General features: G+C 35.5%; 1 long non-coding RNA gene across 3 annotated transcripts in view; it reads left to right on the forward strand.

Moving 5' to 3' along the window:
• The window catches only part of LOC102128784 (uncharacterized), a 530,667-nt gene that overhangs the window by 190,990 nt on the left and 321,873 nt on the right, over positions 1 to 17,804 (forward strand). Inside the window, exon 2 of one of the 3 annotated variants that reach the window (XR_012431830.1) lies at positions 7,264 to 7,360. The exons of the other annotated variants lie outside the window; for them this stretch is intronic. This is a non-coding gene — a long non-coding RNA (uncharacterized lncRNA). The remainder of the gene's footprint in view (positions 1 to 7,263; positions 7,361 to 17,804) is intronic. 3 annotated transcript variants of the gene reach the window in all.

The following is a 17,804-nucleotide window of genomic DNA, read 5'->3' on the forward strand; positions in this document are numbered from 1 at the left end:
TAAATAAGCGGAAAAAAATAATTCTGGAGTTTAAGTAGCATTTAATGTAGTCACCATTGTATTGTAGTGTTGTAAATACTGCCTTTCTTTTCTTTTCTTTTTTTTTGTAGAATATTTTCATGTATATGAGATCCAGACTGAATGAGAAAATATGGTTCAAACTGTGAGAGAAGTTTTAAAATTTAAATAGTGTTACATGGCAAATAATGAAAGTTAAAAGTGTACTTCTGTAGAGCTTTAAACATGACCAGCCTCGGGGGTTTATAGTTCTTTTCAAAACATCATTTCTGAAGCACAAAGATACAATGCAATTAAAAAGAAAAGTGCACATTTTGCAGTCAGACCTGGATATGAATCCCAGTTTTGCCACTTACTGACTTTGTAACCTTCAGCATATTGCTTAATCTTTCTCAAACACAGTTCTGTATCTATATATACACAAAGCAGAATATCTAACCATGAGGTTACTATACAGATAAAAGCAGAGAATATACATGAAATCACCATTATCAGCATCAGGTGCAAAGTGTGCTTTCAATAAATAGCATTGTTTTCTCACAATTTGGTTTTAAAATATCAAATTCTACCTACTCAGAGACGTAGATTTAAATCACGTTTTTTCTTTGGGTTTGATTCACTACACTCCCTTATTAAATTATTATATACTTTTAAATATTTACATATATGAAGGAATATGTTTGTCAGATCTTCCCCCAAAAAATACCTTTACAGGTGGAGGGGGAACATTGAGGGAAACTATATTAGAAGAGAGCCTGATTACTGTTATGGGAGAGAGCTGGGAGGGAATAGGTTTAGTGAGATAATAAAAATAGGTATAAGAAGAGCTAAGAGTCGAGGAAGAGAAACTTGGGCAAGAGGAAGATAAATTTTGCCTACTTCATACCTTTCCCTAAGCACAAGGCTGATGAAAAGTAACTGATTTTTGGAAGTGAATCCTTCCTTTGACCATTAAGTCCGCAGAGAATAGAATACACTAGGAAGATCAGAATTTTTTCCAAATACTCCAAGTGAAGTAAAGTGCTGAACACTTAGTAGATTCTCAATAAAACACATTGAATAAATTATTATTCAAATCATTATGAGCCAGGAGAATAAAAATGTGTGCTTTCCTAATTTTTCTAAGAACTCTTTATAATGATTTTTTGTTGCAGTAGGAAAATATGATCAAATAAGTTTTCAAAAAATGAGGAATATAGGGGCAAATTTACTTGCCTAGCGTGAAGAAGGAAGTTGATAATGAAGGGAGAATGAACATCTATTAATACGTGTTTGTATTGCACTTTACCTATGGCTCCTGAAAAATAACCTTAAAAACTAGAGTTCAAAAAGTAAAAACTTTCAAGTGGTTTTATTGAAAGATACTGACTTAAAATAATCATCAAGTCCATTTAAAACATATCTTGATTCTTTCAATCTATTATAAAAACTCATTTGTAAAACCTTATTATAATCATCATCATTGAATGTTCTTGGAGTGGAGAGTAAAATGTTCCTACTGCTAAGCTATCATCCGTAAGTTTTGACATAAAAGTATAGCATATAAAACTGTAAAGGTAATTAGAGATTTTTTTTTATCCTAGTGCCTTTATTTCAAAGATAAGGAAACTGAAACCCAGAGGCATTAGTTAACCAGATTGAGGACATATAACTAGCATAGCCAAGACTCATCCATAGGTATTCTGACTCTCAGACCCCCATCCTTTTCATAATCGTCTGTCACTTTGTATATAAATAATTAACAATATTTTGGGCAACTCTAGGTGAGAAACTTAGAAATCAAATTATGAGAAAAAGAAATCAGCATTTCATTGTATTGACAAATTACACACATACACATATATTTTTATGTATTTGCATATATACACACATGTGATTGTAGTGGAATAAGGAATTCTGAGGTCTGAATGCATTCTTTTAAGTAGCTAGGTACATTGAGCGGATATTTAACTTCATTAAACAATATCTTCATTGGTTAAAAGGGAATATAACTGTCATCCTGCTTCTTTTTGGTGATGATCACAGGGATAATATGTGTGGATATTTCTTGTGAATTCTAAATTGTTAAGCAAATGTAAAGGATTAGCAAGTCTTCACACACGGTGATACTATAGTAGTGAGTGGAATGAAGTATATACTGCATTTCTAACTGTGGTGTGGAATGAGACTTTCTTTAGACTCATTTTCCTCTGCTTGCTGGAGAAATAGGTTGCCTATTTTATTAAGCAAAGTGATCAATTCTAGCAGCTGCAATGAAAAAGGGCTTCAAAAATTGCAATGGCTTTTCAGAAAAGCTTACATCTTCTTGAAAACTGTGATGCTGATTGTTGGGAAACATTTGGACTTAGAAAACAGGGTTCACCCAGCTGTGACAACCATCTCAAGACATGGCTTCCAAGCCAGAAAGAGAGATGAAAGAAGCAAATTGTCTCCTAACTGCCTTAGCGCAGAACTAATACTCATAGTTCTTCTTCACAATTCACTTGCCAGAACTAGTCCCATGACAACAACTTAATTGCAAAGGAAGCTAGGAAATGTAGGAAAGTACTCGGAGAATTTGGTGAGCATTATTCGTCTATGGCACATCTGTGGGCCAGGGGTATTAGTCTCTTCACTCACTTCTGGTGTCAAAACTTCATGAGATAGATTCCTTCATCCCAGGCCCTACAAAAGTAAGGGATAAATGGATAAAATCACAAAATAATCATAGTCAGGGAAATTCAAACAGCAAAATATTCCTAACACTGGATTCTGTCACTTCAGCCACAAACAAGGAATGCATGCTTATTTTTCCATTAATTGTTTAAATGTATATACATGTATGTGTATGTATATATATGATGTACATATGTTTTAATATATATTTTGCATTTATATATCATATAAACACAATATATTTTTCATTTATATATCATTATATATTATTAATATATAATGTCTTTATATATTATCTCATATATTATATCATATATCATTAATATATAATAAATCATATATACACACACTATATATGTATTATATAATATTGTTATAAGTGTATATATATCTTATATATAAGATAATATATATGTTATATCATTATTTAATTTCATTTATATATTACATCATAAATACACACTATATATACACATCATGTATACAAGGTATTATATATGACCAGATATGATATAATAATATATAATATATGATATATGATAAATGATATGTGACTATGTATAAATGATATATAATATATATTAATGTTAATCAAATAGTAATGATATGAATGATTTTTTCATTACTATGTATACTGAATAATGTATAATATGTATATTATACATATTCATTAAAAATGTGTATTAAATGCCTCTACAAGCTCTCCACTCTACAACCTAGAAAAGATTCCCTGGTCTGTGAATTCCTGTCCTCTGACCTCACCTCATGCCGTAATCCCTTGATTATACTCCAGCAACTTTGGACTACTCTCGATTCCTCAATTATAGAAATTATAGAAAAGCTTATTTCTGTCTCTGCGACTCTATACTTTCTAACCATTCTGCTCTGAATGTCCTTCACCTAGGTCTTTGCTTGGTTGCTCTTTCTCATTCTCTCAATTTTGGCCCCAGTGTTGGTCTCATTACTTCCTTTCTTAAATTGCTATTATACATTACATAATGCTACTTTTTAAATAATTGATAAAATTTGTTTAAATTAATGTATTTTCTGTCTTTTGTGATTATTTGTGTCTCTTAAAATTACCCAATTTATTGTCAGCTTTATTAAAATAGGGACTGTATTAACCTTTTCTAAATTTTCCCATAATGCCCAGCGCATGATAAAATGTCATTATTGTTGCACTGAATTTGTCAGCTAGAAGACTATTTAATAATTTAGGCATTTGGTTCTGAACTTGTGATAAAAAGGACATGAGAACGTGCACCTGATTAGGTGAAGTAGAAAAGGGAACTTGATAGTTTTAAATGAAGCAGCATTGCTTCTATTTGTTGGTCAGTTTTCCTGGCCTGTTCTCCTTTTCAAATTGCTGCATAAGCAGGAGGCCACTATCCCAAGTGAATTAACGCAAGAACAGAGAACTAAATGCTACATACTCTCACTTATAAGCAGAAGCTAAACATTGGGTAAACATGGACATAAAGATGGCAACAATAGACATTGCGGACTTCTGGGGAGGGGGGCGGCATGGGTTGAAAAACTACCTCTGAGGTACTATGGTCACTATTTGGGTGATGGGATAATTAATACACCAAACCCTGGTGACATGCTTATTTACCTGTGTAGCATACCTGGTCATTGGAGAGACCACGGAAGAGAAGCAAGGGTATGAATGCCTTTTTAGAAAGGAGAACTTGTGGCTTCTCTGAAAATATCTAGTGAATGTGTGTACTTGTGTAAGAAAATGATTCTAACATGGAGTTTCATGGAAACAATGTCTTGGTAGAGAGAAGTTAAAAGGCAATCACAATATAGAAAATAATATATATAAAATATAAAATTTTAAAAATTAATCAAGTGATTGGTACCTGTGGATTATCAGTTCATTAATTAATTCAGCATAGACTTGTGCATTTATTACCTTCAAAATCCCATTGAGAATTGTGAAAGCTTCCTTAATCTGTCTTCATGTAACCTATTCTGTGTAATAACAGCTCTATTCTATGTCTATATGCATAGTAAATTCTACCAGGTTATAGGCTAATTTCTGGAGAGTCAGTGTACTTGAGTTGCATTTTACCAGGAATTGGTTCCAAACCTTTTCCATTAATAATTGTATATGCAGATTAAAAATAACTGCAGGCCAGGCACGGTGGCTCACCTGTAATCCCAGCACTTTGGGAGGCCGAGGAGGGCAGATCACGAGGTCAGGAGATCGAGACCATCCTGGTTAACATGGTGAAAGCCCATCTCTACGAAAATATAAAAAATTAGCCGGGCATGGTGGCGGGCACCTGCAGTCCCAGCTACTTGGGAGGCTGAGGCAGGAGAATGGCATGAACCCAGGAGGTGGAGCTTGCAGTGAGCCAAGATCGTGCCACTGCACTCCAGCCTGGGCGACAGAGTGAGACTCTGCCTCAAAAAAATAAATAAATAAATAAATAAATATAAAAATGACTGCAAAAAAGAGTGCTTGTTTCCATGGAAACTTCTTAAATGCTTGGGACAGTTTAGGTAAGCTGACTTGTTTAAACGTTGCTATCAAATAAGGTATAGAAAAATAACTGTCAGATTGGTGAAAAATGGAAAATTACCATTTGAAAATAGTATGATGAGCAGATGAATGCAGCCCCATGTTAACTGAGCACTACTCACAACAGCCAAGCTATGGAATCAACCTAGATGTCTACCAACAGATGAATGGATAAATAAAATGTAGTATCTATACACAATGGAATACTATTAAGTAGCCTTAAAAAAAGAAAGAAACCTTGTCATTTGGAAAAACATGGATGGAATTGAAGAACATTATACTAAATAAAATAAGCCTGGCACAGAAATGACAAACACCTCATGTTCTCCCTTATATGTAGAATCTAAAACAATTAAACTTGTAGAAACAGGAAGTCAAATGGTGGATACCAGAGGCTAGAGGGTAGTGAGAATGAGGAGATGATGGTCAAAAGGTACAAAGCCTCAGTTAGACAGAAGGATTAGACATTTTTTGAGATCTATTGTACATCATGGTGAATATAGTTAATAATAGTGTACAGCACATTAAAAATTACTAAGCGAACGCATTTCAAATGTTCTCACCCTCCAAAATACTAAGCATTCGAGGTGATAAGCATGTTAATTAGCTTAATTTAATTATTCCACATTGCATTCATAAAACATCACTTTGTACCTCATAAATATATCCAACTATAAAATTTTCATTTACAATAAAAATTAATTAATTAAAAGATCCTAGTTGGATTCTGTAATCGCACTGCAAAAATAAAAAGTCAGAACTCCAATTAGCAGATAAAAATGCAAACATATGGATCCTAGTTCAAAGGTTGTAACGACATGCACATTATTAAATGTTCAAATTATGTGTCTGTGTGAAAAATAAATCATTAAAATGTGTTTTCCCATTAAGTGATTTTTTTCCTAAATAATCAGTTCATTAGCTCTAGATAGGAGATTTTCAACTCTATTATTTTTATTTAACTTATTGAAAAAAATAGACCTTCATGGACCTGTGTAACTTGACCCACTGATAACAAACAAAGCAAAATTCTGCTAAATTCTAGGGTGGTGTTCTTCCATTATATTAAAGTGTATCCCCTAATCTGTATGTTATAGTTCTTGTAGTTTAGACCCTTATTTTAATTCTGAGACTGACTTTATAATGCCATTGCTAAAAATTGCAAGTTGATGTTTACTGTGGGGATGTGGGGATGCACTTCACATATCCCTTCAGGGGAACTTGCAGTGGAGGACACCCTGACTGTCATACCTTTAAATATACTTCAGTCTTAACACCAAGGTATTCAGCAAGACTACTTTTCCTGCAAGATGTTTCCAGCCAGTGTGGGAACATACAGTGGGGAATACTAGAGCCAGATAACTATCATTCCTGTGGAACTCCTGTAATAGACAACCTTTGTGTCTCGTGGGAAAGCTGTAAGAGATTCCCCTGGCACTGAGGAACTACACTATAGTTTGAGGCTCTTTCTTTCTCATCCTTTATTCGCTCCTTTTTTTCACAGGGGTCATTCATGCATCATAGTCAGAATGCCTTCTCTGTCCACATTTGCTCTCTCCCACTTCATCCTTCAAAGGCATTCCCCCCAGTAAGTTGCATGTACATCAAAATCCAGTTTTAATGTTTGCTTCTAGGAGGACCTAGGCTGGAAGCGGGTACTGAGAGTGGCCTAAAATAGTAAGTGGTAAGATGGAGTGTGGACGTTTCTCATTCACTATGCTGCTGATAATATATACTATCCTGAATGCCCTATCTTGAGTACAAAGGGGGGCAAGGCTAGTTCCTAACATAGGAGGATAGTCTAGTTGCTTAAGAGTTCATCAGTGAAAAAGATGTCTCAGTAAAGGAGATGATTTTTGCCAGTGCAATGATTCAAGCATTTAAAAGATATGGGGAAAGCAATGTCTACAAGGACACTGGAATTGGCCATTTATTACTAAGTTGTACTGATGCCAGGCAGAAGGTAAGGAGAAACTGAGAACTATTGACAAGAATAAAAGGCTAAATGTAAAAGCAGAGGGCTTCTTTGGTTTACAAAATAGCCTTTATTTCCTGAACAGGAGACTTCTGAGGAGAAGCCTGGGATGTAATAGTTGAGGTCTTGGAGCTTTGGAGACGGTGCTAACTGCTTAGCTAAGGCTGAATTGTTTTGCCAAGGTAGGTGTCTTAATCCATTTTGTGCTGCTATGACATAATACTTTAGAATAAGTAATTCATAAAGAACACAAATTTTTTTCTCACAGTTCTAGAGGCTAGGAAGTCCCTGATCAAGGCCCTGCCTGGCATGTTTGTGTCTGGTAATGGCCTAGTCTCTTCTTCCATGAGGATGCCTTGACCACGCGGAGTGGTGAGGACACACTGTTCCTCACATGGCAGAAGAGCGAAAGGGATAAGAGATGATGAGAGAGGGTAAAGGGGACAGAACTTGCCCTTCATAAGATACTCACTCACACAATAATGACGTTAGTCCATTCATGAGGCCAGAACCCTCACATACTAATCATCTCTTAAAGGTCTCACCTATTAATACTGTTACAATGACAATTAAATTTCAATGTGAGTTTTGGAGGGGACAAACATTGAAATCATAGCAGTAGAAATTATTTCATTTGGGCATATGTCCTAGGTTTATGGCTCTGTAGACCCTATCTGAACCCCTAGAAACTGCAGATTCATAGTAGCAGCCAGAATGTGAGAAGGCATAGGAGAAGCCACTTTCTCTTTCTTAAGACAACATATCTTTCTGCTACAGAAATTGTCCCATTCATTTTTCTCCTACTCAGGCCAATACCTATGATTAACTTGGAACATATTTGGACACATACAGAGCCTAACAAGGAAAAAAAAATCATATCCTGAAGAAGCTGTAAGAATTAGCTGGTATGTTTCTGTAGAAGCCATGGTGACACCCCTAGGATTTGATTTTGATCAGGGGCCTGGAACGTAAGATTGGACAAGTAAGGATTTATTGATTTGGGAACAGTTTCTGGGGGGACATAGGATTTAACAACCTGACAGGAACCCCAGGAGCTACTAGGGTAGCTCTTAAAAGCCTGGAGAAAACATGGTTCATACTGAGAAAAGTAGAAAAGCCTAGCCGACTGAAGAAGGAATAGAAGGATTGAGGAAAGAGGATGTACTGGCTTGAATATATAAAATGAAGCCAGAAAATCCATCATCAAATTATTATGCTTCATGGAAAAGCTCCAAAACATGCTATTTGCCAAAGCCATAAAGAGTGTGCTGGTGAGAGGGCTATAACCTCACTCAATTGTTCTTCTGTGGCTCTTCTCTTTAGGCTAGGGCTAATGGTAGGGTAGGTTTTACAGAGTTAGCATGTTAATTGCCAGGAGGATCTGGCCTCAAAGTAATAGAGGAAAAGAGACTGGGCTTCTCTGACAAGAAAGTTGAGAACCACATTATGACAGTAAGTAGAAAAGTCAGAGAGAGAGCCAAGGGAAGGTGACCCTTCCAGGAGTTGTGGAGATGGTTAATAGAATATGGTTCTCTTCAGTGCATGCTATGGATAGTAACTGAGTGCTGTTTAAGATCTACAATCAGATGACAGCAATAATGAAGAGGCAGCTATTCTGAAATTATTATTAACTATAGTGGTATATTTCAAAATAGCTAAAAGAGGGATCGTAAATGTTTGTACTACAAGGAAATGGTAAACATTTGAGTAAGGGATATAGTTATTAGCTTGATTTGATCATTCTGCAATGTATACATGTAGAAAGCATCACATTACACTCCATAAATACATACAATTATTATTTTTCAATTAAAATTAAACTAACACCAAAAAAGAATGGAGAAGAAGGAGGCTGAGGGCAATCAATTGCTCTAATAAGATGTTGCTCAGTTCCACGTCCTGAGCCAATATTCAGATCTGGAAACTACTCTCTGCAGTCTCTTCCTATAAGGCCACTATCCGATGAAGGAGACTTTACCATCATGACCTAATTACTTCCCAAAGGCCCTGCCTCCACATACCATCCCACTGGGCATTAGGACTTCAACATATGAATTTTAAGGGGACACAATCATTCAGTCTGTAGCCCCCTAAGTGATTGTGTATCCAGAATGTCCACTAGAAAGCCCATCTTGAGCTGGGCTTATTATGTCATAAAAAACCGATGCTGTAGCAGCACACTATGAAACAAAACAAAACAAAAAATAGTGCATCTGCTATTGTGCTCAAGCAAGACTAGAGGATGCAAGTCAACTGCACCGCTGGGTAGCACAGACTTTCACATCACCTTTCACTATAGTACTTCTATGTGTCACCCGTAGATAGAGAGGAAAAGTCCTAAATAACCAGCTGAAGGAAAAGAAAGGAGTCTCTGCTTGGTTAAGGTTGGGTTAAGGCTGTATTTGGTCATTATTTGGGGTACAAGCTAAAAATGGATGGTGGTTGCATCACAGTGACATCTGAAGATAACCTTAAAAAAAGTAGTGAAGGGTAAATATCCCAATGAGTAAAGGTGGAAATGGTTCACCTGATCTTCTCCACTTTGAAGTGAAAATGACTGAAAGTGAGAATATATGTCAGTGGCCTCGAAGGGAAAGGATTAGAAAATCGCTGATGAGGAACTGTGGAGTAGAGGAATGTGGTTGAACATATGGGAGTGCATGCAAAGTGTGAAAGTTTTTGTATTACATATAAAACACACCAAAAAGCCTAGAAATTTCATCCACCATGGAAGAGGCACTGAAAAGCCAAAGTAGACAAAAGGACTGGGCCAGTTGATGTCAGTCAGTCCTTGTCAATATCCTTCTTAGTCCTTCCTTCTAAAGGAGAAGCAATATTTCTGGTGAGTGAGCCTGAAGAAAACACATATAACTGTTTTGCTCAACACCAGGCAGTAAATTTTGCAGAACCAAACCATTTTGTGGGTGAAGTGGTGGAGAAGGGGATATTACAACTGCCAGAGACTGACTGGAGGAAATTCTTAGAAGGCCCAACTTGCCTAATGAGCCCAACACTACATACTTCAACAACTCTGACAGTAATGAACGGAGTTTATCTCTTATCTGCCAGACTCCTGTGCCCATCTCACCTTTGGCTTTTCATGTGAAATGTACTCATTAGCTTCTCAAATTCAAATAACTCACAAAATAGAAAGTGAAGACTACTGAATAGTCCTCTACATATTTTTCATAAATGTGATTTTATATCGGAAGAGTGATATATGAGGAAAAATAGCCAATAGTTCACCTTGCGTCTCTTATTATTATCTTGTAGCTGGTTGAGTGTTTTTTTTTCCTTTCTCCTTTCTATGTAAAACTTTATTTTTAATAAGGTAGAAATTTAAATTATTCAAAAATTATACTCCATGTCTACATTTATTAAGTTTTAAATTCTAGAACACTGGGATCTTACAGTCTCCTTAGAGCAAGCAAAGTCCAGAATATATACTTTTTTGGCAGTAGGGGTAGGAAGAAGCTCCTGCATTCCCCAGCACAGACAGAGTCACTTTAATTATGCCAATAGGACCTGAGCTGAGTGAAGAAGCTTCTTGCCTGGCCACCCCTTGGGTAGTCATGTACTGCCTTTAAAGGCCTCTTATATTCTTCATTCATTTGTTTGATTTTATAGCTAAATTGCAAGATTTTTAAAGGTGGCAAACCACATGTGTATTCATATTATCAAGGGAGGGCATTTTTAAAACCTCTAGTTGGATAATGCTCTTTTTTTCTTCAAAATCAGTGAAATACATTTTTTTTCACCAGAAAGTTGTTGATAGATTAAACACATCAAAGAGAAGCTATTCTGTTTAAAAAGCAAGGGGATACCACAATAGCACATTTTTTTTCCTTGAAGCAACCCTATTAAACTCACAGAATTCGTGAGAGTACAGTTTGAAGACCACTGATAGAACACCCACTCCTTACGTTAAAGGTGAAGAAATTTAGAGGTGCTATGTATCTACCACAGTATGAGGCAGTCAGCAAAACTGTTGAGTAGACTAAATATAAACATTGTTTAAGATAGTACTTTTGTGTCTATAATGGCATGTGTCACCTTTGAAAATGGCACAAAGAACATTTACTTTAGACTCCAGTAAACCATGGAGTCTCCAAGTTTGTTAACTCCTTCAAGTCTCAGTTTCTTTAATTGTTAAACGAGTGTTAACCCTATCTCATATCATTTGTTCTGAGGATTAAGTTAGAAGAAACATAATGGCATCTATTGCAGGGCCTGATTATATTAAAAACTTGAACACTGTTAGCTTCTTTCTCTCACTTAATTTTGCTTTTGCCTTGGATGGTACATAATGTCATAGTGAAATGGATAAAGAACCCTGGACCATCCCAATACTCCTTTATTATTTGTCAGTTTCTTTATTACTAGAATGGCGATGGACTTGACATCAAAAACATTATGACAAGACACTTAACCAACAAAAAGTTGATGGCTTGTTAACCATTTGCCCAGATGGCAAAATACTGATTTTGCTTATTTCATCGATAGTCTTATAGTGGGGAAATATAGAAAGAATAGGACTGTGGTCCTGAAGAAAAAAAATGAAGCATGTCTATACACAACCCTTCAATAAAGAGTATTCATGAATATTTATATTATTTTTTAAAAATATATTTGGAGTCTTTTATAAATTTATGAAAAAAGAAACAAGAAAAAAGTGAAACAAACAAAACTTTAAGGTAACTGACCACCCTGACGTTTTTGTAAAGGCTTTTGAAAGCCATTAACACTTTTTCTTACACATCCTGTAGATGATTCACAAACACCAATATTATTTTATTTACATTGATTCTATTTTTCATTAATGAAAGGAGAAAATTTATCTATGTCAAAAATGTCAATATAAGTCAATACAAAGAATTGACTTAGCTTTGTTACTCCCTAAGTGCTTTCCAATACTCAGTAAGAAATATCTAGACCAAGAACAATGAACACACAGTCCATTACCTCATAACCTTAAAAATACTTAATGGCTTTCTGGCACAGTATGAAGATACTTCCTATTAAGAAAAAATAAAAGTTGCTATTTCAATATTGCTACTTTGTGTAAAACAAACAAACAAAAAGAGAAGCAAACATATATCTATATATTCTTTCAAGAATATGAAATACATTGTTTAAATATATTACAATGTTTGCTGTTTTGAATATTATAATGTTCACTTTTAAACATTGTCTCTTCATAATCTGTATTTTTGCTAGGGGCTGCCATAACAAAATACAACAGAATTGGCTTAAACAAGAGAGTCATTTTCTCATGATTCTGGAAGTGGGAAATCCAAGATCAAAGTTTGACAGGTCTGATTTTTCCTCAGGTCTCTGTGGCAGATGGCAGTCTTCTGTGTCCTCATTGTGGCCTTTTCTCTGTGCTATTGCATCTTGTGTCCCATTCTCTTTTTTCTGAGGACACCAGTTATATTAGATTAGGGTACATGCTGTTGGCCTTATTTTAACTTAATCATCCTTTTAAACACTCTATCTACAAATATAATTGCTTGTGTTAGAGGACCTCATTTAACTGATTATTATTTTAAAGGCCCTGTTTCCAAATATGGTTACATTCAGAGGTTCTTGGGGTTGTGACTTCAATATATGAATTTTGAGGAACACAATTCAACCCATAATACTTTTCAATTTTCACATTTACAGAGTGACTAATATACTAATTGATGAGTTCCACAATCGCTATTGGATGTAAACATTTGATTACCATTTCAGAGACTGGTTTAGGCTAGTAGGTTGGTGGACTTCTTCTGTCCTTGCCCAAGGAAAGTTTCCACCTATGCTCTGTAAATGTATCAAGAGAGATGGCCAATTTGCTCATGGTCTAAGTATAAATATTTATTTTTGTGCCTATGTTTCTATGTGGTCCTGCATAATCCTGTCAAAGACCTATGGGTAGGAATTTCCAAATGGTCTGACTTCTCCAGAGACAACTTGATAGTTGTGAGTTGGAACACTGTTGTGCACAATCTGTGTAGGTGCATGCACATGGGCAACTGTATGTGTAGCTGCAGGATGTACATGCACACTTCTTTCTACAAGCTCTTTCATTTTCATTTTCCCTTTTGTTTTCATTTTTCATCTGAAGTCCCTTTTTAAATCCTTCATATTATGTACTCTTTTTACTTTAGAACTCATCACTTTTGCAAAGTATAACAGAGTTTCTGTTCCACGCCCAGTTCATCATGTTCTTGCAACTTCTACCACTGTGGATGTCAGTTGATATTAATGCAATCTTACTCTGTGGCTTAGCCTTCTTTGGACACTAATACAGGTAATGTGTGGATTTCATTTCCCCTCTTAGCATGATAATGTGTTAATAGAAATAATTGGTTCCTCAAATATAATTCTTTGATCACTAGTAAGGCTAGTGCTAGCTTTTCTCCTAAAGCAGTGGCTTTGAAACATTTTGGATCACGACCCACATTCAGATTCAGCAAACCAACACCTACATATCAACAGTGCTCACTGGACTCCACTGGTAGTTGTTGTCTTGAGTTCAAATGAACAGTCAAAATCATGAGACACAATAGATTTTACCCAGCATTGTCTACTTATCTTTAAGAAATAATACTGGACAGGACGAAACACAGCATGAACAGAAACAGCAAAGTGGAGGTTTTGTGAGTCCCAGGCCCAACTTCTAATGTTATAATTGTTCTATGTTTGAAACATGCAAAGTCATGAGAGATGAAGCTGAGCATGAGCAGATGAACTTGACTCAGGGAAAGCTCTGAAATCCCTTCAGCTTGTATATTAGCTAGTCACATAGCCCTCAGGTGCCTATTACTAGCTAATCTTGAGAATCCCTAAGGAATACATTGCTAGGGACCACTTTCTGGAGCAGCTTTATCTCATCAGTGCCAGGTTTTAATTAATCAGCCTTGGCCACAAGGGACATGTAGTTGGTCTATAACATAGTTCTTGGCCAATTTCTCACTGGTCTTGGCAAAGAAAATCTAGCAAATATAGATGGTTGAAATGAAAAAAATAGTAAATTATGTTATCTTAAATGGTGGAATTCAAGTTGGACTTTATGTTCAGAGATACTTTATGTTCAGTCTTGACTTAGACGTTATTCTCATGATTGCCCTTTTTACTTTCTTGTCATTTCCCCACTACCACCACTCTCACTATCTTCACCACTATCACTATCATCATTGTCATGATTAATTCTTACTGACTATCCTCAGGGTGCTGCCGCAAAAGCTCAGATAATCTCTTAGTCTGTTTTGTGCTGCTCTAATAGAATATCTGAGACTGGGTAATTTGTAAGGAACATAAGTTTATTCCTCACATTCTGGAGGCTGGAAAGTCCAAGATGAAGATGCCAGCATCTTTCAGGGACCTTTTGGCTACATCGTCCCATAGCAGAAGAATGGGAGGGCAGTGAAAGGGCAAGGGAGAGAAAAAAGAAGGCCAAACTGTTTTTTCGCAAGAGACCTACTCTTATGATAACAACATTAATTTATTCATGAGGGTGAAGTTCTTATGGCCTAATCACCACTTATTAGGCCTCACCTCCCAAAACTTCTATTGGAGATTAAGTTTTCAATGCCTTCTTTTGGGGAGACACTATCAAACCATAACAAAATCAAAATGTAGAATGTACGAAAGAGCTGCTTTTCTACAACCATTGTCCTTTAAAATGGTTGACCCCAATGATATACACATGACTTTCAGTTAAAAAGTTTGGAATGCACTGTTTTTGAATTCTCACAAATCTAACAAAGAATAGATAATTTATGAAGAGATACGAATATAGAGAAGAAAGGCACTTAATATAACTGATCACAAAATGCTTCATATTTAGACAGCAAAGCAACACAATCTAAGAGAGGAAATTGAAATAAAGAAGCAGAAAATATGTCTCTCTTAGGGGATGGGGAATGGAAGATACTCTGTCTACAGATAAGGACACTGATGACATGTGATATGTAAGGATTTACAAATTCTAAAATATTATTCCATGTTGCTTATAATTTCTATTATTAGAATAATACTTCTGGGTTATGCACACATAAACACACACATGCATAGTTTTCAGAAGAAACAGTTTTGGTAAAGGTGGGCTTTGTGTTCCTTTAAGTACATTGCAGGCACAGCTGAGCTGAGATAAAAGGGGCAATGGGGACCTGGCCTTATAATGTTTCTCTCTCCTTGAGTTTTTCTTCTGTTGACAGAACTGGTTTTCTATCTATGTTTGTGATGGTTAATTTTATGTGTCAACTCTACTGGGCCATGGTGCCCAGACATTTGATGAAACATTATTATGCATGTTTTCTGTAAAGGTGTTTCTTAGATGAGATTAACATGTAAGTCAGGGGACTTTTGAGTAAAGAAAAAAGTCCTCTATAACATAAGTGGGCTTCATCCAATCAATTGAAGGCCTAAATACAAAAAAGACTCAACCTCCACAACAAGAATGAATTCTACCACAGATGGCCTCTGGACTCAAACTTCAACTCTTCCCTGAGTCTCCAGCCTAGTGACCAACGTTACAAGATTTTGGATACAACGAGCCTCCATAATTGCATGAGCCGATTCTTTAAAATGAACCTCTGCTTATATATACATTTAGATATTAACATATAAACACACACACTTATACCCTGGGGATTCTGTTTCTCTGGAAAACTCGGGGTAATACAGATTTTGATACTAGGAGTGGTTCTATCAGCAAGTAAGTTTTTAGTGAGTATAGTTTTTTCTTTTATTAATAATGAAAAGTACAGTTGACCCTTGAACAATGCAGTTGTAAAAGGCGCCAACCCCCATGAGGTGAAAAACTCTCATGTAGCTTTTAACACCCTTAAATTTTAACTGGTAATAGCCTACTGTTGACCAGAACCCTTATTGACAACATAGTCTGTTAACACATATTTTATATATGTATTATATGCTTTTATATAAGAATTATATACTTTCTTAATAACATTGTTTTTCCTCTAGCTTATTTAACTGTACAATTGAATTTGTACAATTAAATAAGCTAGAGGAAAAACAATGTTACTAAGAAAATTATAGGGAAGAGAAAATATATTTGCTATTTATTATGTGGAAATGGGTCATCATAAAGGTCTTCATCCTCATTGTGTTTACAGTGTGTAGGCTGAGGAGGAGTAAGAAGAGAAGAAATTGGTGTTGCTGTCTCAGATGTGGCAGAGGCAGAAGAAAACTCAGGTATAAGTGGACTCATGCAATTCAAATGCATGTTGTTCAAAGGTCAACTGTATTTGCAATTGTGAGAAAAGCATAAACTCTGCTGTCAATTTTTGTAATTTGGAGGAAAACATGGTTTTGTTTTGCAAAAAGTTAAGAGTTGTATAATTTTCTTCCTTCCTCCCTCCCTCCCTTCCTTTCTTTCCTTTTTTTAAAATAATGATGCAATGATTACTCAGCTGGAATGCTGTGACTCAGAAGTGAAAAATTAGTGGCTAATAAATAAAGGCAAAAATGATACTTGAAATTCACAACACATAGTAATTCGCATGGGTGGTTAAACCTTAGAAAACCTAGTTAGGATAAAGTGTCTAAGACACAGCTTTGAAAGTTTAGCTTATTGTCTTTATCATATTTGTGAAAGGAGTCATAATGCTTTATTTGTCAAGATTTTATTAGTTCTATAAATTGTTTTTTCAAGATGTATTGTGCCTTGTTCTTAAATATCTGGCTTAAGAAAAAAAAGACATACATTTTTCTGTGGTTCTCAGGATTTCATACAATTTCTTTGTTAATTCATATATTTGAGAATGTTAGAGGCACAGTGTGAAATTGTTGTCTGTAATGATAATGGGTAACCATCAAAGATCCAATCATAAAAACATAATAGTGATGACTTTTCTCAACATTAATAAAAACAAAATTTCTTTATCTTAGAGATTTCAAGGTCTTGTAAACCAAGGAATGCATTTCTCACAGGAAAAGCAATAAAGTACAAATTCACCAAGTGACCAATTATGAATTTCTCAGAGGGCAATAAACTGTCTTCATATTTCCTAATACTCAAGCAAGAGTCTGTTCTATGTATCAAAAGATACTAAGAAACGTTTATTAATGTGACTAGTTACTACAAAGAAAAATTCTTATTCTTGACATATTACATATGGAGAACTAAGTGGGTAGGCCAATTTGTATTTCAAAAGAATGGAGTTAGATAAACCTAAATGTAATGTTGCTTTAAGGCAGATATTCTGCAGAATCAAATTAGGTTTAGTAGAGACATTTAAAAAAATCTCACCATAGTGGACTTGTGTGTCCAACTCAAGTGGTATTCCAACAATGCTCATCCCTTTACTTGAGAGTGGCTCAGTACTGAGACCTTGATTTTAATATGCATGCTGTGTGACATTCCACCGGGTGGCAGGCTTAATTCTATGACCTGGTGATTCCCATGTCACTTTTGTTTTGTACCTTTCCTGGTGACTTCCTTCTTTGACTTATCCTAGGAATGACAGCTCATGCCTGTTCAGTTCTACCCCATATATTTTTTTCTAGGGTTTCTCAAAGTTATTTTTTCTGTACTAAGCAGTCTTTATGAAGGCAAGTGTCATATGAGGTGAAGCATTCAGGAAAACCTCTCTGTATGTTATTTAACACTTATGAAAA

Source organism: Macaca fascicularis, chromosome 2, assembly GCF_037993035.2.
Source record: "Macaca fascicularis isolate 582-1 chromosome 2, T2T-MFA8v1.1".
NCBI classification, from domain to species: Eukaryota; Metazoa; Chordata; class Mammalia; order Primates; family Cercopithecidae; genus Macaca; species Macaca fascicularis.